Raw genomic sequence first — 21,650 nt, forward strand, 5'->3', positions numbered from 1 at the left:
ATTTTCTTTTAAATGTCTGGTGAAATTCAGCACTGAAGGAATCTGGTACTGACCTTTCCTTCATTGGGAGATTTTTTTAAATTACTGATTTCATCTCTTAGTACTAGTACTTGGTCCATTCATAGTTTCTACTTCTTCCTGATTCAGTCTTGGTAAGTTGTATGTTTCTAAGAATTTTCCACTTATTATATGTCGTCCAGTTTACTGCAGATAGTTGTTCATAGTACCATCTGATAAATCTTTGAATTTCTGAGGTGTCACTTAAAATGTCTACCTTTTCACTTACAATTTTTTTATTTAGGTCCTCTTTTTTCTTCAATAAGTCAAGCTATAGATTTGTCACTTGTTTACCTTTTCAAAGACCCAGCCTTTAATTTAGATAACTTTTTCTGTCCTCTATTTCATTTATTTTTGCTCTACTCCTTATTATTTCCTTTCTTCTGCTAATTTTGCGATGTTTGTTCTTTTACTAGCCTAAGAGGTAAAGTTAGAATGTTTATGTAGGAGCTTTCCTGCTTCTTAATGCAGGCTTTTATTGCTAGGAACCTTTATCTTAGAATTGTTTTTGTTGCATCCCATAAGTTCTGATATGTTGTATTTCCATTTTTGTTAGTCTTAAGAAACTTTTTTGTGGTAAACAGAAAGAGGTTTTTTATAAATGTTTAGGTGATGACAAAAAACTAAGAAAAAAATTGATGCAGCTGCACCTGAAGAACAAGGGTCAGAGCATTACACTCTCCCCAAAACCTGGTTCCCCTACCTGCACCACTTCCTCCAGACATCCACTTGCACCTAGAAATTGCACTGCCTGGCAGAAACCCCAGGCTCAGGAGGACCCTAAGCCACAGGGGAAGTCTGGAAAACGCTTTCAGCTTTAGGAAAGCACTAGAGGCACTAGAACAGATGCTAGATGAGTCAGGTTCAGCATCTGCCACATCAGGTTAAGAAGTTTTTCCTCTTCCTCATTTATTGAGAGTCCTGCTGCCCAGCCCCTTGCTCTGGCTGTGATCTGGTGACTCAGCCCAGGGGTGGGGCTCCCAGTCTTAGTCTCAGCCCATTGGCTCGAACTTAGTGCCATCAGGCATGTTGAAGAGTGCAGTTACAAGCTGGTGAGACTGCTGGTCTAGGCTGGGAGTTTTGTGGCCTAAAGGGAGGCAGGGAGGCCTGTCCTCTTAAGTGGAGTGTGTCAGCTTTGCCCAGCTTTGTCTTGCTGGTCCTCTCTATTGATCCTTGGGATTCTGTTTCTTCATTTCTGCTCTTTATTATTTCCTTCCTTCCGCTTCCTTTCGACTTGCTTTATTTCTCTTTCTTGGGCTGAGAACTTAAGTCATTTTATTTTACATCTCTTTTGTTTTTAAATACATCAGGGGCAAGTAAGTTCTCTCTAGTCAGGGAGGTAGGCCAAATATTTAACGAGTGGTGCAAGTGGAATACCAGCCAGAGTGGCTCCCGGCAGAGGGAGACGGTTCTATTGTTTACCCGCTGGTTTGGAAATGCAGCAGCCTTGCAGCAACAGCACTGTCCCTGTGTGTCTGTCACACCTCCCACTGGCCTCCCAGCAGCCCTCTCACTGCCTCCGACGGGTGGGCGTGGGGCTGTTCATGTCTAAATATTTCACAAACAGCACTGGATTGTCTCGCTAACCCATGAGTCAGTTAGGGTGCACCCTCCATTCTCCATCACCTGAGGGACATTTGCTGTCTTTTTAGTGTTGATTTCGAATGCATCCACCCTGTGTTCGGAGAACAAGGGCTGTGCCACACTGATTCTGTTACATTTGCTGCCATTTCCCTTAACACTGAACATGTGGTCAATGTCATGGAGGTTCCAGGATAGAAAGACTGGGTGGTGAGCACATGTGCTCAGTCTTCAAGAAACTTTTTAATTCCTCTTTAATTTCTTCTTTGATCCACTGTTCAGAGAAGAGTGTTGTTTCATTTCCATGTGTTAGTGAGTTTTCCAGTTTTCCTTTAGTTACGGACTTCTTGATATTGAAATCTATAGATTTCATGCCATTTAGGTCAGACAAGATATTCAGTATGATTTCAGTCTTCTCAAATTTGTTAAGACTTGTTTTGTAGCCTAACATATGGTCTATCCTAGAAAATGTTCTATGTGTGATCCAAATGAATGGGTATTCTGGTGTCATTGGATAAAATGTTCTGTAAATGTCTGTTAGGTCCATTTGGTTTGTAGGATTGTTGTTGTTTTTTTTAATTATTTATTTATTTATGATAGTCACACAGAGAGAGAGAGAGGCAGAGACACAGGCAGAGGGAGAAGCAGGCTCCATGCACCGGGAGCCCGACGTGGGATTTGATCCCGGGTCTCCAGGATCGCGCCCTGGGCCAAAGGCAGGCGCTAAACCGCTGCGCCACCCAGGGATCCCCGGTTTGTAGGACTGTTTAAATCTGTTGTTTCTTTATTAGTTCTCTGTCTGGATGATCTATCCATTGTTAAGGATGGAGTATTAAAGTCCCCAACTATTACTATATGACTGTTTATTTCTCCTTTTAGCTCCATTAGTTTTTGCTTTATATATTTACATGCTTTGATGTTAGACACATGAATATTTACAATTGTTCTATCTTAATATATTGACCCCCTTTATCATTAGTAAATGATCTCTTTTTACCACTTTTAGTTTAAAGTGTATTTTGTCTGATATCCTTTTAGCTACCCTGCTTTTTTTTTTTTTTTTTTTTTTTTGGTTACCATTTGCTTGAAATGATTTTCCATATCCTCACTCTTTGTCTATGTGTGTTTTTAGAGCTAAAGTGATTCTCTTATGGGCAGCTTATTATTGAATCTTGTTTTATTTATTCATTCAGCCACTTTGTCTTTTGATTAAAGAACTTAATCCACTTACATTTAAGGTAATTACTGACAGGCAAGAATTTTTTTTTTTTTTTTAAAGATTTTATTTATTTATTCATGATAGTCACAGAGAGAGAGAGAGAGAGAGAGAGGCAGAGACACAGGCAGAGGGAGAAGCGGGCTCCATGCAGGGAGCCCGATGTGGGATTCGATCCCGGGTCCCCAGGATCGCGCCCTGGGCCAAAGGCAGGCGCCAAACCGCTGCGCCACCCAGGGATCCCGCAAGAATTTATTATTGTCATTTTATTAACTGTTTTCTGGTTGTTTTATAGATCCATTGCTCCTTGTTTCTTATTCTGCTGTCTTGTTTGTGTTTTGATGTCTTTAAAACCAGTATGCTTTGACTTTATCATAATATTTTGTATAATGAGTATAAATTTTCCCTTGTAATTACCATAAAATATCTTACATAAAATATCTTAAATTTGTAACACCCTATTTTAAACTAATAGCAACTTAATTTCAATAGAGTTCATATACTTAACACTTTTAGTTATTCTCTCCCTCATATTTTAAGTTATTGCTTTTACAATTGCCCTTTATTATATCATGTAACTAATAAATTATTGTATTTATAGATACTTTTGCTATATTCATTTTTCTTACTTTTAATATAAAGTTGTAAGTTATGCACCATTACCATATTGCAGAATCTGACTATATATTTACCATTATAGTGAAATTTACACTATCTTTTAGTGTTTTATGTTACTTAGTCTTCTTTTACTTCCACTCAAAGGGCTATCTTTACCATTTCTTGTAATGTAGTTCTAGCAGCCACTAACTTCTTCAGCTTTTATATATTTAGCAAAGTCTTTTTCACTTCTTTCTTTCTGAAGGACAGCTTCACCAAGGATAGAATTCTTGGTTGACAGTTATTGTCTTTCAATATTTTAAATATGTCATCCCATTCTTTCCTGGCCTGAAAAGTTTCTGTTGAGAAATATACCAATTATCTTATGGCTGGGCCCTTGTATATAACTTCTCTCTTTTCTCTTGTTGCTCATAAAATTCTTCCTTTGTCTTTGACTTTTGACAATTTAATTATGATGTATCTTAATGTAGCCCTATTCAGGTTCAATCTATTTAGGGGTCTTTTGGGTCTCTTAGATCTGGATATCCATTGCTCTCCCCAGATTTGGGAAGGTTCAGCCATTATTGTTTTAAATAATATATTTTCTGTCTTTCTCATCTTGTGGAATTCCCATAATGGAAATTGTTTCTTTTCACTGTGTCCTGTAATTCTAATAGGATTTCTTCACTTTTTTCTTGTTGTTCCTCTGACTGGGTAATTTCCAATGTTCTATCCTCCAAGTCACTATTTCTTTTTTCTGCATGGTCTGTGTCTACTTTTGAAATTCTACTGAATTCTTCTGTTCATTTTTTATATTTTTCAACTTTAAGATTATGTTTGGTTTTTTGCTTTTTATTTTGATAGCTATTTCCACCTACTTATTTTGTTCAAACATTGTTTTCCTTATTTCATAAACTTACCTAACTCTGTTTTTTTCTACCTCATTAAACTTCCTTAAGAGGATTATTCTGAGTTCTTTGTCTGATATTTCATAAATCTCCGTTTTTAAAAAATTTTTATTTATTTACTTTTTAAGTAAGATTTACACCTAATATGGGGCTTGAACTCACAACTCTGAGATCAAGGGTCATATGCTATACTGACTGAGCCAGCCAGAACCTCATAAACCTTCATTTCTGTAGGATCAGTTATTGGAGCTTTTTTAGTTTCTAATGAGGTGTCATACTTACTTGATTTTTGAGGATCCATCTTACATTGGCATCTGTGCATTTTAATAATGGGGCTCTGTCTGAGTCTCTATCAGACTCTACAGATCTGCTTTGGGAGAGACAATTCTTCACCAGTCAGCTCAGTTTGGGTTTCTGGATGTGTCTGCTAGTAATTTCTTTGGACAAAAGAGACCTACCATTATGGTCTATTTCCAGACAAGTCAATTGTTCAACCTCTGAGGATGGGAATGGGAGAGTGTGCCACTGGATGAGAACAGTCAAATAGGACTGCTGGCTTGGTTCCTACCCAAGTGAGACTGTAGGATGGGCTCCACAGTTGCCTGAATCCTCTGGTGAGGCTTGCTAGATCATCAGAACTGGAGACTACATTCAGTAATAGATGAAACTATGAATTGATTTCCTTGCTCTAGCAAGGAAGCAAGACAGAACCCATGTCTGTGCCACTTGTTGTTTGGAGGCCTAAATCAGGCCTGGGTGGGTGAATTCTGTGATCAGGTGAGGCTACTGGTTTCACTCTGCGGACAACAGAAGCCATGGGCTATGCTCTCTGTCACTCTATATGGGACTGCTGAATGGGCTTCACAGCTTCTCCAGTACTCTGGTTAGGTTCCTTGATTGCACAGGCTGAATGAAGGCTGTATTCAACACTGAATGGTACTATGAATTAGATTCCCTGCCCAGGCACTGCAGGGGAAGCTTCTGGAAAACTAGTAAAGCTCTTTGTTGTCTTAACTCAAGCTGACCTGCACCCCAAGTTCCCTGGCTGAACAGGGCCACTGGCTTTGCTCTGCAAACTACTGGCTCTATATGCCTTCTTCTCGGCTCAAGTGCCACTGGGCCACCAAGTTTCCAGGAACTGTCTCCAGCCCTTCTGGTCAGATGAGGCAGGAAGATACTCTCAAGTGGGTGAAGCTGTGACTCAGCACCTTGCCCGGGTGTGTGCAAATTGGGCTCTAGGGCCAACAGAATGTTTCATTTGAGAATCTGAATCAGGCAGATCTGGTGCCATGTCTCAGCTCCCTTGCCTAGGCAGGAGGGGACAGGGCTGCTATAGGCTACTCTCAATTTCCCAAATAAGCTCTTCAGTTGGGAGGGGCTGTGGACTATCCTCATTCTTAGATATGAATCAATTCCTCTAACCTGTGCAGAAGCAAAAAAAGGTCCCACAACTAGTACTGGCTTTGCTCTGGGGATGATCTGCTCTGCTTGCCCACCTCTTGGCTTTAGTACCACTAGGTTACATAGTTTCCAAGAATCGTTGCTTGTCCTTCTGGTCAAATAGAGCTGGAAGGCACTCTCCACAGGAAGGAGAGTGGCTCAGCTCCTTGCCTGGCCATGTGCAAACCGAGCTCTAGGACTAGCAAAACTCCTTGTTTGAGAATCTCAATCAGGCAGCTCTACACTCTGTCAGATTTCCTGGTCAGAGCGCACATCCAGCCTGGTTCTGCAGAGGAACAAAACTGCTGACTGGGATTACTACTTGGGTAATTGGGCACTACAGGTATTGTCAGTCTCCTAAAATCTGCATGGGGAATGAGGCAAGCCCTTCCCCCTTCTCTATCAGTCAGGTTCTCCATGGCTGCAGATTCCCGGCAGTCCCATGGTGAGAGATCACAGTAGGCACTCCCACAAAACAACCCGCAGTGCTAAGAGAGGCTAGTTGTACCCTCTGGGTTCTCTTTTCCCACTGGAGAAACAAGAGGCTCAGGGCACACCTCTCCGTGCAGAGTTTCACTGACCTGGGGGAGGGACAATGCAGTCAACAAGAACCCACTATGTCTCTGTCTCTGAGCTGGGGACTTCAACTTCACCCCTATGTTCTAGGGTTCTCTCAGAGATGTCTTATTCTAGAATAGATGTTAATCGTTCTTCTTGTGATGGGGAGCAAAGTCAGGAATGACTTATGTCACCATCTTGGTGACATCTCCCTGAAAAAAATTTTCACCTCCCTTTATATCATCTGTACACTGATGCCTAAAATTCTAGTAATAATGATTCATTCTTTGGGTTTAAAGCTTTTTATTTCTAATCAAGCTTCTCATAGATAGAAAACAGTAAGTGATATCAGTCATTTATACTTTAGTGTGAATAAAGACATCAGACTACATCCTGAAGAAATATTTTGATAAAGAGGAGGGAACATTGGTGCTTTTAGAGGTAAAGCAAGTTAATAAGCTTTACCTACTTCACAATCTTTCCTAAAGCTAGTTCTGACTATCACAGGACAGAAATGCAAGAAGCCAAATGAGTCTCTGTACTAACAGACACAGAGCCTGGCCCTAATTCAGAATACTACTCAAGAGAAATACTGCCTGGAGTACATGCTTTTAATTTAAACACAACAATCCACTCCTCTGTTTCCCTAGTTCAGAGTACAGGCTCATCATCACCAATCTGCTGAGTCACAGAGACAGATGATGGCCTTATCTTCTCACCTGCCTTCCTGATTCTCCAGGGAGATTTCATGTGACCTAATGGAGTCAGAAGATCTACCAAAAACTGGTGCCATAATGTCTGAAATCCTCCCACTGGAGATTCACTCTTCAGTGTTCCTTTCCCTGTGACAGGCTTGTGAACTACACATACTGATGGAAGGGAAAACAAAGAACTGAGGTCTGGAGTCTGACAGAGCAATGTGCCTCCTGGTCCAGCTTCACCACTTTTAGCTATGTAACTGTGGACAAGCTTTTAACCTTTTTCAACTTCGGTTCTCTAATGTATAAATAAAATCTACTTCCTAGGGTTGTTTGGATAGAGTGAGCTATTGCCCATTGCCTAGCACAGTGGCTCACAGGAAGTGCTTAAGGAAGGCTAGCCATCATTACTGTCATTAATTAGCAACAATAAAAATGCTGTCGTCATAAAATGTTTGTGCTTTTACAACTTCTTTTCTAGTACAGTTTCACTTGTGTATGGTTATCTCTGGAACTACAGAGCTGATGATGCTTCCAAACAGTTTTTAATAGGATTTAAAAACAGGAAGCAATGGTAGTCATTTGTTTATAAAAAGCAGTGTTCTTATTTCAGAAGAAGTTATTTTTTTCTTCCTTAGTATCCTGAAATGTCTGCATCTCAGACTTCCTGATTCTTTTGCTCTAATAAACAGACAAGTTTGCCTGGAGTCATGGCAATTACACGTACTCTAGAAATAAGCTAAAGAAATCTGTGATGCCTGCTTAATACTCCCATAAATTCCAAAGACTGGGTTTTTTAAATGTAAAATGTCTAGGTTTCCTAAATTAATTTTAAACATGGGGAGGGAGTCGGTTCATCTTATAAAACATATATTTTTTTAATTTATAGAAATAAACTCAAAAGCTTAGCTAAACATGGCATATAAAGAGGGAAAAATAGAAGAAATATTCAACTAGGAGGTCCTCTTTCCAGATGTGACTCTGAAGGTTTCAGGACATATGATGTGGGGCATCTTGGGTCATTGTACTGGGCCTTGCTTCCTCAAAGTGATAACCAAACCTGGATAACTTGATTCTAAATTGTCTGTGAGTTCATCATCTCTGAAGTCTTTTTAATGCCCAAATTCCAGTATCTTTAAAATTTGGCCTTCAAACTTATACAGAACCTGTTTATATAATAAATTTAACCTGAACTAAGTTTAAAATCTAATAGATTAGAGATAGCATGTACTGAGTATCATGTATAAGAAAGAAAACAAAAACTAACCTCTTCTACTCCTGTAACTTATCCTTCCCTCTAAAAAAGTGTATTTTTGGATTATAACATTTTCTTAGAAAGTTATTACCAAAACAATAAACAAAAGTAATAAATAAAATAACCTGACAACCACAATTTCTATTTCATAATTTATCTGGATTTTTTTGTCATAAAAAATTACACCAATATTTTCTCTATTTGATATTTTATGTTCAATTATAACAAAATATTATACAGTTAAAGAGTTGATTTGGCTTAGGACGCCTGGGTGGCTCAGTTGGTTGAGTGTCTGCTTTGGCTAGGGCGTGATCCTGGGGTTCCAGGGTCAAGTCCAGCATAGGGCTCCCCACAGGGAGCCTGTTTCTTCCTCTGCCTATGTCTCTGCTTCCCTCTGTGTGTATCTTGTGAATTAATAAATAAAATCTAAAAAAAAAAAAAAAAGTTGACTTGGCTTATTATGTACTGAAATTTGACACTTGAAAATAAGTGAGTCACTAGAGTATTTCTCAATACCCTAAGTGAGCATGAATTCTACTGTCTGCGGGAAATGAAGGTGCTGTGTCATTGGCTTTAAGAAATGAAAAGCAGTTGGCTCTGTGTACTGCACAGCCCTATGTAGAAACGAAATTATACCAGAAATGTTAAAAGTCATGTCTTGACCCCCTAGCTGGACCAGGGGAGAATATATTGATCAGACTTTTTAACTTTCAATGGCTCTATGGATGGAAGCTAGAACTTTGAGGTACATATGGCTCTGACCTGAGAGAACCCACTTGGGGGGGACCTCTTTAGTGACAAAAATAAGACAAGGGCTTCTGAGATATATTGTAAACTTGACATCCTAATATGCCTTCCTCCTATACAACACATAAAAACACTCGATGAAATAACAACACATATTTTTAATGCATTAGTGAGGTGGCAAGAAAGTTAAGGAAATTCTCGGAAGCCAGATAGCTGAAGAAGCAAAAACACAATACAGAAATGATAGGCTGATGGCTAACTAACAGTGCACTTTGATGGCCAAGCAGCTGGGTAGGACAGAAGATAAAGATGAAGAAGTCTGATTGGAACATTCACAAATAAAGCCAGGGAAAGAATGAATCAGAAAAACAAAAAATACTCTAGAGAACAAAAACACTTGCCTGTCTGAGGCTTGAGGCTGGACCTAGTAGGAAAAACATTTTCATCACAATAAACTGATTCTCATGTGTGTTTTGTGGCCAATTACACTATCTATGCAATATGAAAAGCTCTGAGACTGGGAATTTATTTTTAGATTTCCCACAGTTAATAAAGCCAGCAAAAATAAAAGAAGATCCTCTATGGAGAAATGTACCTTCAATCCATGCCTCAAAAACTTCCACAAAATTCCAGCTAAGGAAACTTCATGATAAAAAGTTCCAAAACAAGAATGGGAGAGGGATCGTGTGAAAATAGGTGAACAGTCAAAAGGTACAAACTTCCAGTTATAAGTTAAGCCAATGGTGATGTTGTATACAACTTGGCAACTATATAGTTAATAATACTGTATCCTATATTTGAAGGTTGCTAAGAAAAATCCTTAAAAGTTCTCATCACACACACAAAAAATTATGTAACTATGTATAGGTAGGTGGTAGATAATTAGACTTACTCTGGTGATCATGTTGCAATATATACAAACATTGACTCGTTATGTTGTACAACTAAAACTAACATTATGTTGTATGTCAATTATTTTTTTAAAGGTCATTTGTTTAAAGATTTTATCCATTCATTCATGATAGACAGAGAGAGAGAGACAGAGACAGAGACACAGGCAGAGGGAGAAGCAGGCTCCACACCCGGAGCCCGAGGCGGGATAGGATCCTGGGACCCCAGGATCATGCCCTAAGCCAAAGGCAGGCACCAAACCACTGAGCCACCCAGGGATCCCCTGTTGTATGTCAATTATACCTAAATTTTTTTAAGAAATTGCAAAACATAGTGAGACAAGGCCCCACTAGGTGGGACTACAAAAACAACACACAGACACAAACCCAAAGACAAAAACCTCAAGTATATTATCAGATCCTAGATATAAAAGAAATGTGTATGTATAAAATTGGAGTTAGATGAGATTATCAAAAATAACAAAGCAATGAAAACTATAATAATTTAAATTAAAACCCAGAGAACATAAGTATAAAAAGAATTCCCACAAATCAATAAGCACTAACAACCAAATAACCAAGGAGAGAGGCAAATGAAATGGACATTTTGCAGAAGAGAAAATACATAAGGCTAATAAACACATGAAAAGATATTGGCGGTGGGGGGGCAAGCAGGCGGAGGAGCAGGGGCCTCCCTCACCCGCCGCACCACCTCACTAGGTAACTTCCAAACCATCCTGCACACCTATGGTTCGACCTGAGATTTAGGAGAGAACAGCCAGAAAACTACAGAGATAAGGGTTTTTGCTTCTAACAAGGTAGGAAGGTGGAAACAAATCTAATAAAAATCCAGGGCGGGAGGAGCCCCCGCGAGGAGCCGGCTAAGGCCCTGGCGGGAGCCCCCGAGACAGGAGAGCCCGCCCCGGGAAGCGGGAACTTTAACAATCCGCACCGGACTCTTCCCGGAGGGAAAGGCTCAGCGGGGAACCCGGGCAGGACCGCAGGAGGGCGGTGGGGCCCCCAGCCTCCCGGGGTCACTAACAGAGGAGGTGCCCCGGGGACAGTGCCCCACACCCCGTGGCCGAGCGCGGTAAAGGGCTGGAGCGCCCGGCGGGGCCTCGGGGAGAAGCCGGGGGTCGGGGGGGCTCCGGGCGGAGGGGGCTGCGCCCTGCTGCCTTCGGGAGCCTCGGCCCCGGGAGCAATGCAGTGGCGCAGGCCCCGGACCCAGGGTGCTAGGGACACAGCGGGGATCCTGCGCTCCCCCCGGGGCAGGCAGAAGTGGGGAGGGCCCAGGACAGCGGGGAGGCTCCTGCCACCGGCGCCCCCGAGCTGTGCAGATTGGCGTCCCCGCCCCGGAGCATCCAGGCCCCTGCGGACTGGGAGCTGCGGTGGTTACTGCGGGAGCTGACTCCAGGGCTGGGGAGCTGGCCTCCACCAGTGGGGTTGCTCCTCCTGGTGTCACCCTGTGCCTCGGAGAGGCGGGGTGCCAGGGGACACGGGCCTCATGGGGTAAACAGCTCCCACTGAGCCCCGAACCCGGCAGGGGGGAGGAGCAGCTCCCCCAGGTGCACACACCTGAGTCAGCACAGCAGCTCCTCCCCCAGAAGACCAGCTGCAAGGACAGGGGAAGAGCAAGTTCTTGACCAAGCAGTGCGGGAAAGCTCCAGGGGAAGTCAAGGGATTTACAGAACATAGAACCAGAGGATACCCCCAACTTTTTTTTCCCCCTTTTTCCAGTACAACTCGTTTTTATATCAGACTCAAAATTTCCAGTATTTTTTCCCTTTTCCCACTTTAACTACAATATTTTACCACCTCTTCATTTTTAAGTCTCTTCCTTTTTGACTTTCATATTTCTACAATTACATGTCTTAGATGTATTTTCCACTTCTAGATTCCCTTCAACATACTCAACTTAATTTTGGCAGATATACAAGATATGTTTTTTTATTTTGTGTTTTTTATTTTCTCTGCCTCATTTTGTTCGACAATGGTGGAAGTTGATACCTTCTAAAACATGACCAGCATGCACCCAGAACCAAGTGGTATATCATGCTGGTTCATTCTGTGAGATTATATTCTCCCTTCATCCCCATTCTGCCCCCCTTTTATCTCGTTTATGTTATGGTGGCCAATGTTGGGGCTTTCTTCAAGTATTGCTGGTTTATATAAATTTGGGACTCAGCATCTTCTAACATACAGAACTTAATACACTCAGAAGCAAGAGGATCACCCTCTAGGACCCCTCAGTTAGACTACTACATTCTCCCTCCACTATAACTTGTTCACCACCACCATTTCCCAGTCCCCCCCTTTTTTCTACTTTTTTTCTTTTTTTTCCTCTTTACTTTTGCTTTTTTCTCTTCTTTTGTTCTCTTTTTTTTTCTTCTTCTTCTTTGGGATTCTTGGGCTTTTCTTTTTTACTACTTTGTTTTAAAATTTGTTTTTCACTTTAGTGGTCCTTTTGTTTTATTTCACTCTGATCTTTGTTTTCATTTTCTAGTCTCTAACCCCGTCAGAATCACCTAGGGTAAAATTTACTTAGGTTGTGGTTGATATTCTTGATTTAGCCCACTCATACAGCCACTCCGCACTGAGCAAAATGACTAGAATGAGAATTCACCAAAAAAGAAAGAAGTAGAAACAGTACTCTCTGCCTCAGAGTTACAGAATATGGATTACAATTTGATATCAGAAAGCCAATTCAGAAGCAAAATTATAAAGCTACTGGTGGCTCTAGAAAAAAAACATACAGGAGTCTAGAGATTTCGTTACTGCAAAATCTAGATCTAATCAGGCCAAAATTAAAAATCAATTAAATGAGATGATCAATCCAATCAATCAATCAAACTGGTTGTCCTAACGATGAGGGTTAATGAGGTGGAAGAAAGACTGAGCAACATAGAAGGCAAGTTGATGGCAAGAAAGGAAGCTGAGGAAAAAAAAAAGAAACACAATTAAAAGACCATGAGGAAAGGTTAAGGGAAATAAATGATAGCTCAGAAGGAAAAATCTACATTTAATTGGGGTTCCAGAAAACGCCGAGAGGGACAGAGGGCCAGAAAGCACACTTGAACAAATCATAGCTGAGAACTTCCCTAATTTGGGGAGGGAAACAGGCATTCAGATCCAGGAGATAGAGAGGTGCCCCCTGCAAAATCAATAAAAACCGTTCAACACATCGACATTTAATAGTGAAACTTGCAAATTCCAAAGATAACGAGAAAATCCTTAAAGCAGCAAAAGACAAGAGATTCTTAACTTATATGGGGAGAAATATTAGATTAACAGCAGATCTCGTGACAGAGACATAGCAGGCCAGAAAGGGCTGGCATGATATATTCAGGGTACTAAAAAAAACATGCAGCCAAAAATACTTTATCCAGCAAGGCTCTCATTCAGAATAGAAGGAGAGATAAAGAGCTTCCAAGATAGGCAGAAACTGAAAGAATATGTGACCACCAAACCACCTCTGCAAGAAATATTAAGGGAGACTCTGTAAAAGAGGAAGCCCAAAGAAACAATCCACAAAAACAGGGACTGAATAGGTATTACAATGAGACTAAATTCATATCTTTCAATAGTTACTCTGAATGTGAATGGGTTAAATGATCCCATCAAAAGATGCAGGGTTTCAGATAGGATAAAAAAGCAAGACCCATCTATTTGCTGTCTACAAGAAACTCATTTTAGACTTAAGGATACCTCCAGCCTGAAAATGAAAGGGTGGAGAACCATTTACCATGCAAATGGTCCTCAAAAGAAAGCTGGGGTAGCAAGCCTCATATCAGAAAAATTAAAGTTTATCTCAAACACTGTAGTAAAAGATGAAGAGGGACACTATATCATACTTAAACTAGTCTATCCAACAAGAAGACCTAACAATCATGAATATTTATGCCCTGAATGTGGGAGCTGCCAAGTATATCAATCAATTAATAATCAAAGTAAAGACTTAGATAATAATACACTAATAGTAAGAGACTTCAGCATGGCACTTTCTGCAAATGGCAGATATTCTAAGCACAACATCACCAAAGAAACAAGAGCTTTAAATGATACACTGGACCAGATGGATTACACAGATATACACAGAACTTTCCATCCGAACACAACTGAATGCACATTCTTCTCAAGTGCACATGGGCCTTTCTCCAGAATAGACCACATACTGGGTCACAAATCAGGTCTCAACCAATACCAAAAGATTGGGATTGTCCCCTGCATATTTTCAGAACACAATGCTTTGAAACTAGAACTCAATCACAGAAGAAATTTGGAAGAAACTTAAACATGTGGAGGTTAAAGAGCATCCTACTAAAAGATGAATGGGTCTACCAGGAAATTAGAGAAGAATTAAAAAGGTTCATGGAAACTAATGAAAATTAAGATACAACCATTCAAAATTTTTGGGATACAGCAAAAGCGGTACTAAGAGGGAAATACAGTGCAATACAAGCCTTCCTCAGAAAATTGGAAAAAACTCAAATACACAACATAACCTTGCACCTAAGGGAACTGGAGAAAGAACAGCAAGTAAAACTTACACCGAGCAGAAGAAGATAGATAATAAATATTCAAGCAAAAATCAATGAAATAGAAACCAGAAGGACTGTGGAACTGATCAACAAAACCAGGAGTTAGTTCTTTGAAAGAATTATTTTTTTTAACATTTTATTTATTTATTCATGAGAGATACAGAGGGAAAAGCAGAGACACAGGCAGAGGGAGAAGCAGGCTCCATGCAGATAGCCCAATGTGGGACTTGATCCTGGGACCCCAGGATCATGGCCTGGACCAAAGGGAAGCGCTAAGCCGCTGAGCCACCCAGGTGTCCCTGAAAGAATTAATAAAATAGATAAACCTATAGCCAGGCTTATTAAAAAGAAAAAAGACTCAAATTAATAAAATCATGAATGAAAGAGGAGATACCAAGAAAATACAAACGATTTTTTTTTGTTATACAAACGATTTTAAGAACATATTATGAGCAGATATACACCAATAAATTAGGCAATTTAGAAGAAATGTATGCATTTCTGGAAAACCACTAACTACCAAAACTGGAACAGGAAGAAATAGAAAACCTGAACAGGCCAATAACCAGGGAGGAAATTGAAGCAGTCATCAAAAACCGCCCAAGACACAAAAGTCCAGGGTCAGATGGATTCCCAGGGGGAATTCTATCAAACATTTAAAGAAGAAACAATACCTATTCTACTAAAGCTGTTCCAAAGGATAGAAAGGGGTGAAATACTTCCAAACTCATTTTATGAGGCCACTATCAGCTTAATTCCAAAACCAAAGACCCCACCAAAAAGGAGAATATAGACCAATATCCCTGATGAACACAGATACAAAATTCTCAGCAAGATACTAGCCAATAGGATCCAAAGGTACATTAAGAAGATTATTCACCATGACCAAGTGGGATTTATCCCTGGGATGCAAGGTTGGTTCAACACTCATAAAACAATCAGTGTAATAGATCACATCAACAAGAGAAAAAACAAGAACCATATGATATATGCATCTCAATAGATGCAGAGAAAGCATTTGACAAAATACAGCATCCATTCCTGATCAAAACTCTTCATAGTGTAGAGAAAGAGGGAACATTCCTCAGCATCTTAAAAGCCATCTATGAAAAGCCCACAGCAAGTATCATTCTCAATGGGGAAAAACTGAGAGCCTTTCCCCTATGATCAGGAACATGACATGGATGTCCACTCTCAACAGTGCTATTCAACATAATAGTAGAAGTCCTACCCACACCAATCAGACAACAAAAAGAAATAAAAGGCATCCAAATTGGCAAGAAGAAGTCAAACTCTCCCTCTTCGCAGATGACATGATACTATACATAGAAAGCCCAAAAGACTCTCCCCTAAAATGCTAGAACTTATACAGCAATTCGGCAGTGTGGCAGGATACAAAATCAATGCCCAGAAATCAGTGGCATTTCTATACACTAACAATGAGACTGAAAGAAAAAGAAATTAAGGAGTCAATCCCATTTATAATTGTACCCAAAAGCAGAAGATAACTAGGAAGAAACCTAACCAAGGAGGTAAAGGATCTCTATCTACCCTAAAAACTACAGAACACTTCTGAAAGAAATTGAGGAAGACACAAAGAGATGGAAATATATTCCATGCTCATGGATTGGAAGAATTAATATTGTGAAAATGTCTATGCTACTCAGGGCAATTTACACATTTAATGCAATCCCTATCAAAATACCATGGACTTTCTTCAGAGAGTTAGAACAAATAATCTTAAGATTTGTATGGAATCAGAAAAGACCTCGAATAGCCAGGGGAATATTGAAAAAGAAAACCAGGCCGCAGGCGCCCACCGGAAGCCATGGCCGCCACACCAAAGCCCGGCAAGCCCACCAAGGGGAAGCCCTTTAAGCTCCTAGGAATTTGAGATGTTGAAAACATTCCCTGTGTACGGGATTCGGTATTGTATGGTTCGTTAGGATTGCTTGTGGCTGGCCTTGGACATTTTTTGCTAACTAGTAGGATTAGAAGATCATGTGACATTGGAGTAGGAGGATTTATCTTGGTGACTTTAAGATGCTGGTTCCACTGTAGGTATAATTATGCAAAGCTAAGAATCCAGGAAAGAATTGCCAGAGATGGAATTAAAAATAAGATTTTGTACGAAAGTACCCACCTTGATCCTGAAAGAAAACCAACCACTGACAAGAGCAGCAGTTGAGCAGTCTCAAGCATCGGAATACAACTCTGGAGTCAGAATAAAGTGGAGGGCAACTCTATTAAGCCTCGTATGTACCATTACTTTCAATCAAGTAAATAAAGGATGTGTTGGTTGTAAAAGAAAGAAAGAAAGAAAGAAAGAAGAAAGAAAGAAAGAAAGAAAGAAAGAAAGAAAGAAAGAAAGAAAGAAAAGAAAAGAAAAGAAAAGAAAAGAAAAGAAAAGAAAAGAAAAGAAAAGAAAAGAAAAGAAAAGAAAAGAAAAGAAAAGAAAAGAGAAAAGAAAGAGAGAAAGAATACTCACCATTTGGTTCCACGTGTATGGAACTGGAGGGTATTATGCTGAGTGAAGGAAGTCAATTGGAGAAGGACAATCATTATATGGTTTCACTCATACAGGGAATATAAAAAATAGTGAAAGGGGTTATAGGGAAAAGGAGAGAAAATGAGTGGGAAAAATCAGAGAGGGTGACAAAACATGAGAGACTCCTAACTCTGGGAAATGAACAAGTGGAAGTGGAAGGGGAGGTGGCGGGTGGATGGGATAACTGGGTGACAGGCACTGAGGGGGGCACTTGACAGGATGAGCACTGTGGCAAATGTAATATGTTATATTGTTGGCAAATATGTTGGGCAAATCGAAGTCCAATAAAAAAATACACCAAAAAAAGGTAAAAAAAAATAAAAAATAGGTAGGAGAAGACAAGATAAATAAGTTATGATGCAGGTTCAAGTAATAGTAAAATAATTGTGAATGTATTTTCCAAACAAGGAGATGATATATTTGAGATTTTGTATAGTATCATTCATATAGTAGTATATAAATATTGTTTAATGTGATGATATAGGACATTTCCTCTATTGCTATGTTTTAAAATATCGACTTTGAACTTTAAACAAAATTTTTTTTGCATTCACTTATGTCACTTGGCTCTTTTAAGCAGTTACATATTCTGTTGTTAAATGGAATGCAAGTTTTAAGTAGGTGAAATAATTTTTATTTTATGAGAAGGTATTATTTGAAATAATTTTTTAAAATCTTATATAATAATGATGGCAAACACAGTATTGTAAAAATGGGATACATAATATTTTAAATCCCTTAGAAGCAGTAAAAGACTATGAGTCACATGCATAAAACAACTATACAACTTAGGAAAGTGATGCCATGAAGGTGTGATGCTAATTTGGTAATGAAGCAGAAGCTACCAGGAGAGCCATCAAACAGTGTTCCCCAATCAACTTTTTTTTCGAATGGAAATAAAAATGTTTACACTTGAGATTTAAAAAAAAAAATATATATATATATATATATATAGAGAGAGAGAGAGAGAGAGAGAGAGAGAGAGGAACATATATATATGTTGGTGTCATTAGTCATCAGAATAAAACAAATCAAAACCCACAATGAGATAACATATTACATGAATTCAATTAACAAAAATGTTTAAACTCTAATATCACTATGGGCAGAAAAGAACATGGCTCCACATGCTTGTTTATCCATGCAGATGGAAGCATAAGTGGTGTAAGTCTTTGAAAAACCACTTGGCATTTTCTAGTTTAACTCTCATGTATACCCTATGATGTAGTAATTCTGCTAAGCATGTAGCCAAGAAGAACTTACACATGCAGTGTAAATGGCATATGCAAGAAAACTTGGAGTAGCACTGAAATGAATAAAGCCTGGAAACAAATGCCCATCTACAAGTGCCTGAATAAATGAACAAACTGGTACATTCACACAAGTTGGATGAATACACTACAGTTTGAATATTAGCAATGCAATATTAAGTGAAAGTATGTTCCAAATAATTACATAAGGTATGATAGTCTTTCTTATTAAGTTAAAAACAACTAAAAATTTAAAATGTGAACTTTTTAAGAATACAAAGAGATGCAATAAACTCTGTGAAAAGGTAAACAAGATAATGATATAAATGTTCAGAATAATGGTTACCTTGAGTATTGAGCATTCAGGTGGCTGGAGAGTTCATATGATTGGACAGAGATGAAATCCTAGCCAATCCTAGCTTTTGTTTGGAATGGTGGGTTATAGGAGATAGATAGATAGATAGATAGATAGATAGATAGATAGATAGATAGATAGATAGACAGACCGACCAAATGACCAGGCCAGGCATGCAGCCAATGAGAGTGTCAGGTATCAACTATCTTACTTTCTTTTCATCATTCTTTATCACCATCATGCCACCCAAAATCTCTGTCCATCATAACCACCCATATGGGGCATTTATAGTTCCCAAAACCCTGTCAAAATATTATTTTGTTGGGGCAGCCCCAGTGGCGCAGCGGTTTAGCGCCAACTGCAGCCCAGGGCGTGATCCTGGAGACCCTGGATCAAGTCCCACGTCAGGCTTTCTGCACAGTGCCTGCTTCTCTCTCTGCCTATGTCTCTGCCTCTGTGTGTGTGTGTGTCTCTATGAATAAATAAATAAAGTCTCTTAAAAAATATATTATCTTGTTGAATCTGCAAGAATCCTATGAGGTATATATTGCTATTATTCTCATTCTACATCAAAAAAAAGCTATAGCTCAAAGAGATGAAGTAATTGCTGTAGTGTAAATCGAGGTCTTAAAACTCTCAGACTGTATCCTCGTACATAAGTCTGAAGAATACCTGTCCTTTCTTCTTTTTTTTCAAAGATTTTATTTATTTATTCATAAGAGACAGAGAGAGAGAGAGGCAAAGGGAAAAGTAGACTCCATGTAGGGAGCCCATGTGGGACTCGATCCTGGGTCTCCAGGATCATGCCCTGGGCCAAAGGCAGACAGACGCTCAACCACTGAGCCAGCCAGGCATCCCAAGAATACTTGTCCTTTCAAATGCTTCTCAACCCCCACTACAAATCATATGATGTTTAAAAGATTTTGAAGAAATAATGAAATTAAGCCTCCAAATCACAAAAGGCAGATTCCAAAGCTGACACCCTTGAGAGAGATGATTCCACAGAACAGTCCCCTCCCAACCACCTGAAGAAGGTCGTATGAACGGTCTGGTTATCTTCACTAACATCTTCTGCATAACTCCTTGCTGAGCTCATATTTGGAACTCAAGCCAGAAGATGTTTTGAGATATTCAAAAGGTCCTAGGCCTGTTTTACATGTTCTGCCCGTATCACATCAGGCTTACAATCAGATACATTTTTTCATTGAATGTTTGAAAGAGCTTTATTATGTCAATAAATTTTTTAAAACAACTTTCTGAATTGATTTTAAATTTCACTTATGTATAATTATATAAAAGTTGAATTACAACCACCCAGTTTAAATACATTTTATAGGCATTTACTTAAAGTTCGTTTAAGTTTGGGGCACCTGGGTGCCTGGGTGGCTCAGTCAACTAAGCTTCTGCCTTCAGCTCAGGCCAGGATCCCAGGGTCCTAGGATTGAGCCCCGCATCACATTGGGCTCCCTGCTCCATAGGGAGCCTGCTTCTCTCTCTCTCTGGCCCTCTCCCTCCCCCTGCTCGTGTTCTCTCTTGCTCTGCTCTCAATCTCTCTCAAATAAATAAATAAAATCTTTAAAAAATAATAATAATAAACATTGTTTAAGTTCAAGTTCCAAACTTTTTATTTTAGAATCAATAATATATTTAGGTCTGTCATTCCAAAAGCCTTTAAGGAGCGCACACTCTACGAACAGACTAGAGTCTAAGGGAAACACCACCTAGCCTTCTGGTCTGCACCTAAGGCTACAGACTTCTGGTGTGGATGGCAGAAGGCTGCCTCTGATTCCTCTGAAGTCTGTCCCTAAAGCTGCTGAGATCTCTGCACAGGCGAACTCACCCACCCCTGCCATCCTCGGCTACTGCCCCAAATTCAAGCCCCACGGGCAACTCTCCTCTCAAAGACTATCACCCTGCTGTCTATATCTCCTCCACCACTACCCTCCCTGCCAACTTTTTCTAGGTGCCCTTTGGAACCTCCATTTCACAGTCAATAAGCTCTACCTTCTCACAGAAAGTAGCAACTCCACTGCTTGTCTTACCTTAATCATTTATTAAGTGCCCACTCTCCAAACCCCTGCATTCCTCTACCAGAGGCTGCTCCTTCTCCCACATGTCTCCCATCAAAAGCCTGCCTCTGTTACATCTCTGCCATCATTCAAGGCCACTTTTGTCTCCTTTCTGAATTGTCTGACCCTTGGCGACACCACTACCTCATTAACTGAGGACTTTGGCATCTGACTCCCTGCTTCTTCTCCACATTGAGTGTCATCATCAACTGGGAAGATTTCCACATCATTTGGATGAGCCATCTAACACTTCAACACAAAAGTTCCTAGCCTTCTGAACTCAAATAATCTTCACCTTCTCTCCTCTTCTGGACCATGGCCCCAACACCACCTGGAACTGAACCAACTCCAAAACTTCTCATTCTAACCCAACAAGATGATCTCAGATTTCTGGCTAATTCTCTCACCCCTTTTCAAGTTAACCAGACCTCCAACCCTCTTTATTTGTCATCAGATGCAATCCTGCCCTTGTGGTTTCCTGTTCTCCCTCCACTGGTCTCACAATGTGTTATTTCAAGCATTCTCTTGTCATCAATATATCAGCCACCCTCTCGAGAGCTATCAATTCTACCCTCCATATTGAATCAGCCAAAATATTCACCTTAACTCCTGATCCTATATTGCTAAAACCTGCTTTGAAAACATCACTCAACCAGTCAGTTTATTTCCCCCAACAAATGTAAAAACATCTAACATCAATTGGCCCTGCAGCACTATTCCTATTTAACAAACTCCATCAATTCTAAAATGTACCTATTTCTGCTCTTACCCCTAGCTTTATTCTGTGCAGGCCCAAGGAAAGCCTCCCTTTCTTCTCACCAAAGCATCTCAAAATTCTCCCATCTTTTTTTTTTTTATAAAATTCTCCCATCTTAAGAAAGACATTTCTGGGTGCACCTGGGTGGCTTAGTCAGTTGGCCATCCTACTCTTGATTTCAGCTCA

At 39.9% G+C, this 21,650-nt stretch overlaps 1 protein-coding gene and 1 pseudogene across 16 annotated transcripts in view; one reads left to right on the forward strand and one right to left on the reverse strand.

Moving 5' to 3' along the window:
• Nucleotides 1-21,650, reverse strand: part of DST (dystonin) — a 480,589-nt gene that overhangs the window by 381,084 nt on the left and 77,855 nt on the right. The gene's annotated exons all lie outside the window — the stretch shown is intronic.
• LOC100688131 lies at nucleotides 16,314-16,503 on the forward strand (annotated as a pseudogene).

The sequence above is a fragment of the Canis lupus genome, chromosome 12 (assembly GCF_011100685.1).
Source record: "Canis lupus familiaris isolate Mischka breed German Shepherd chromosome 12, alternate assembly UU_Cfam_GSD_1.0, whole genome shotgun sequence".
Taxonomy (NCBI): domain Eukaryota; kingdom Metazoa; phylum Chordata; class Mammalia; order Carnivora; family Canidae; genus Canis; species Canis lupus.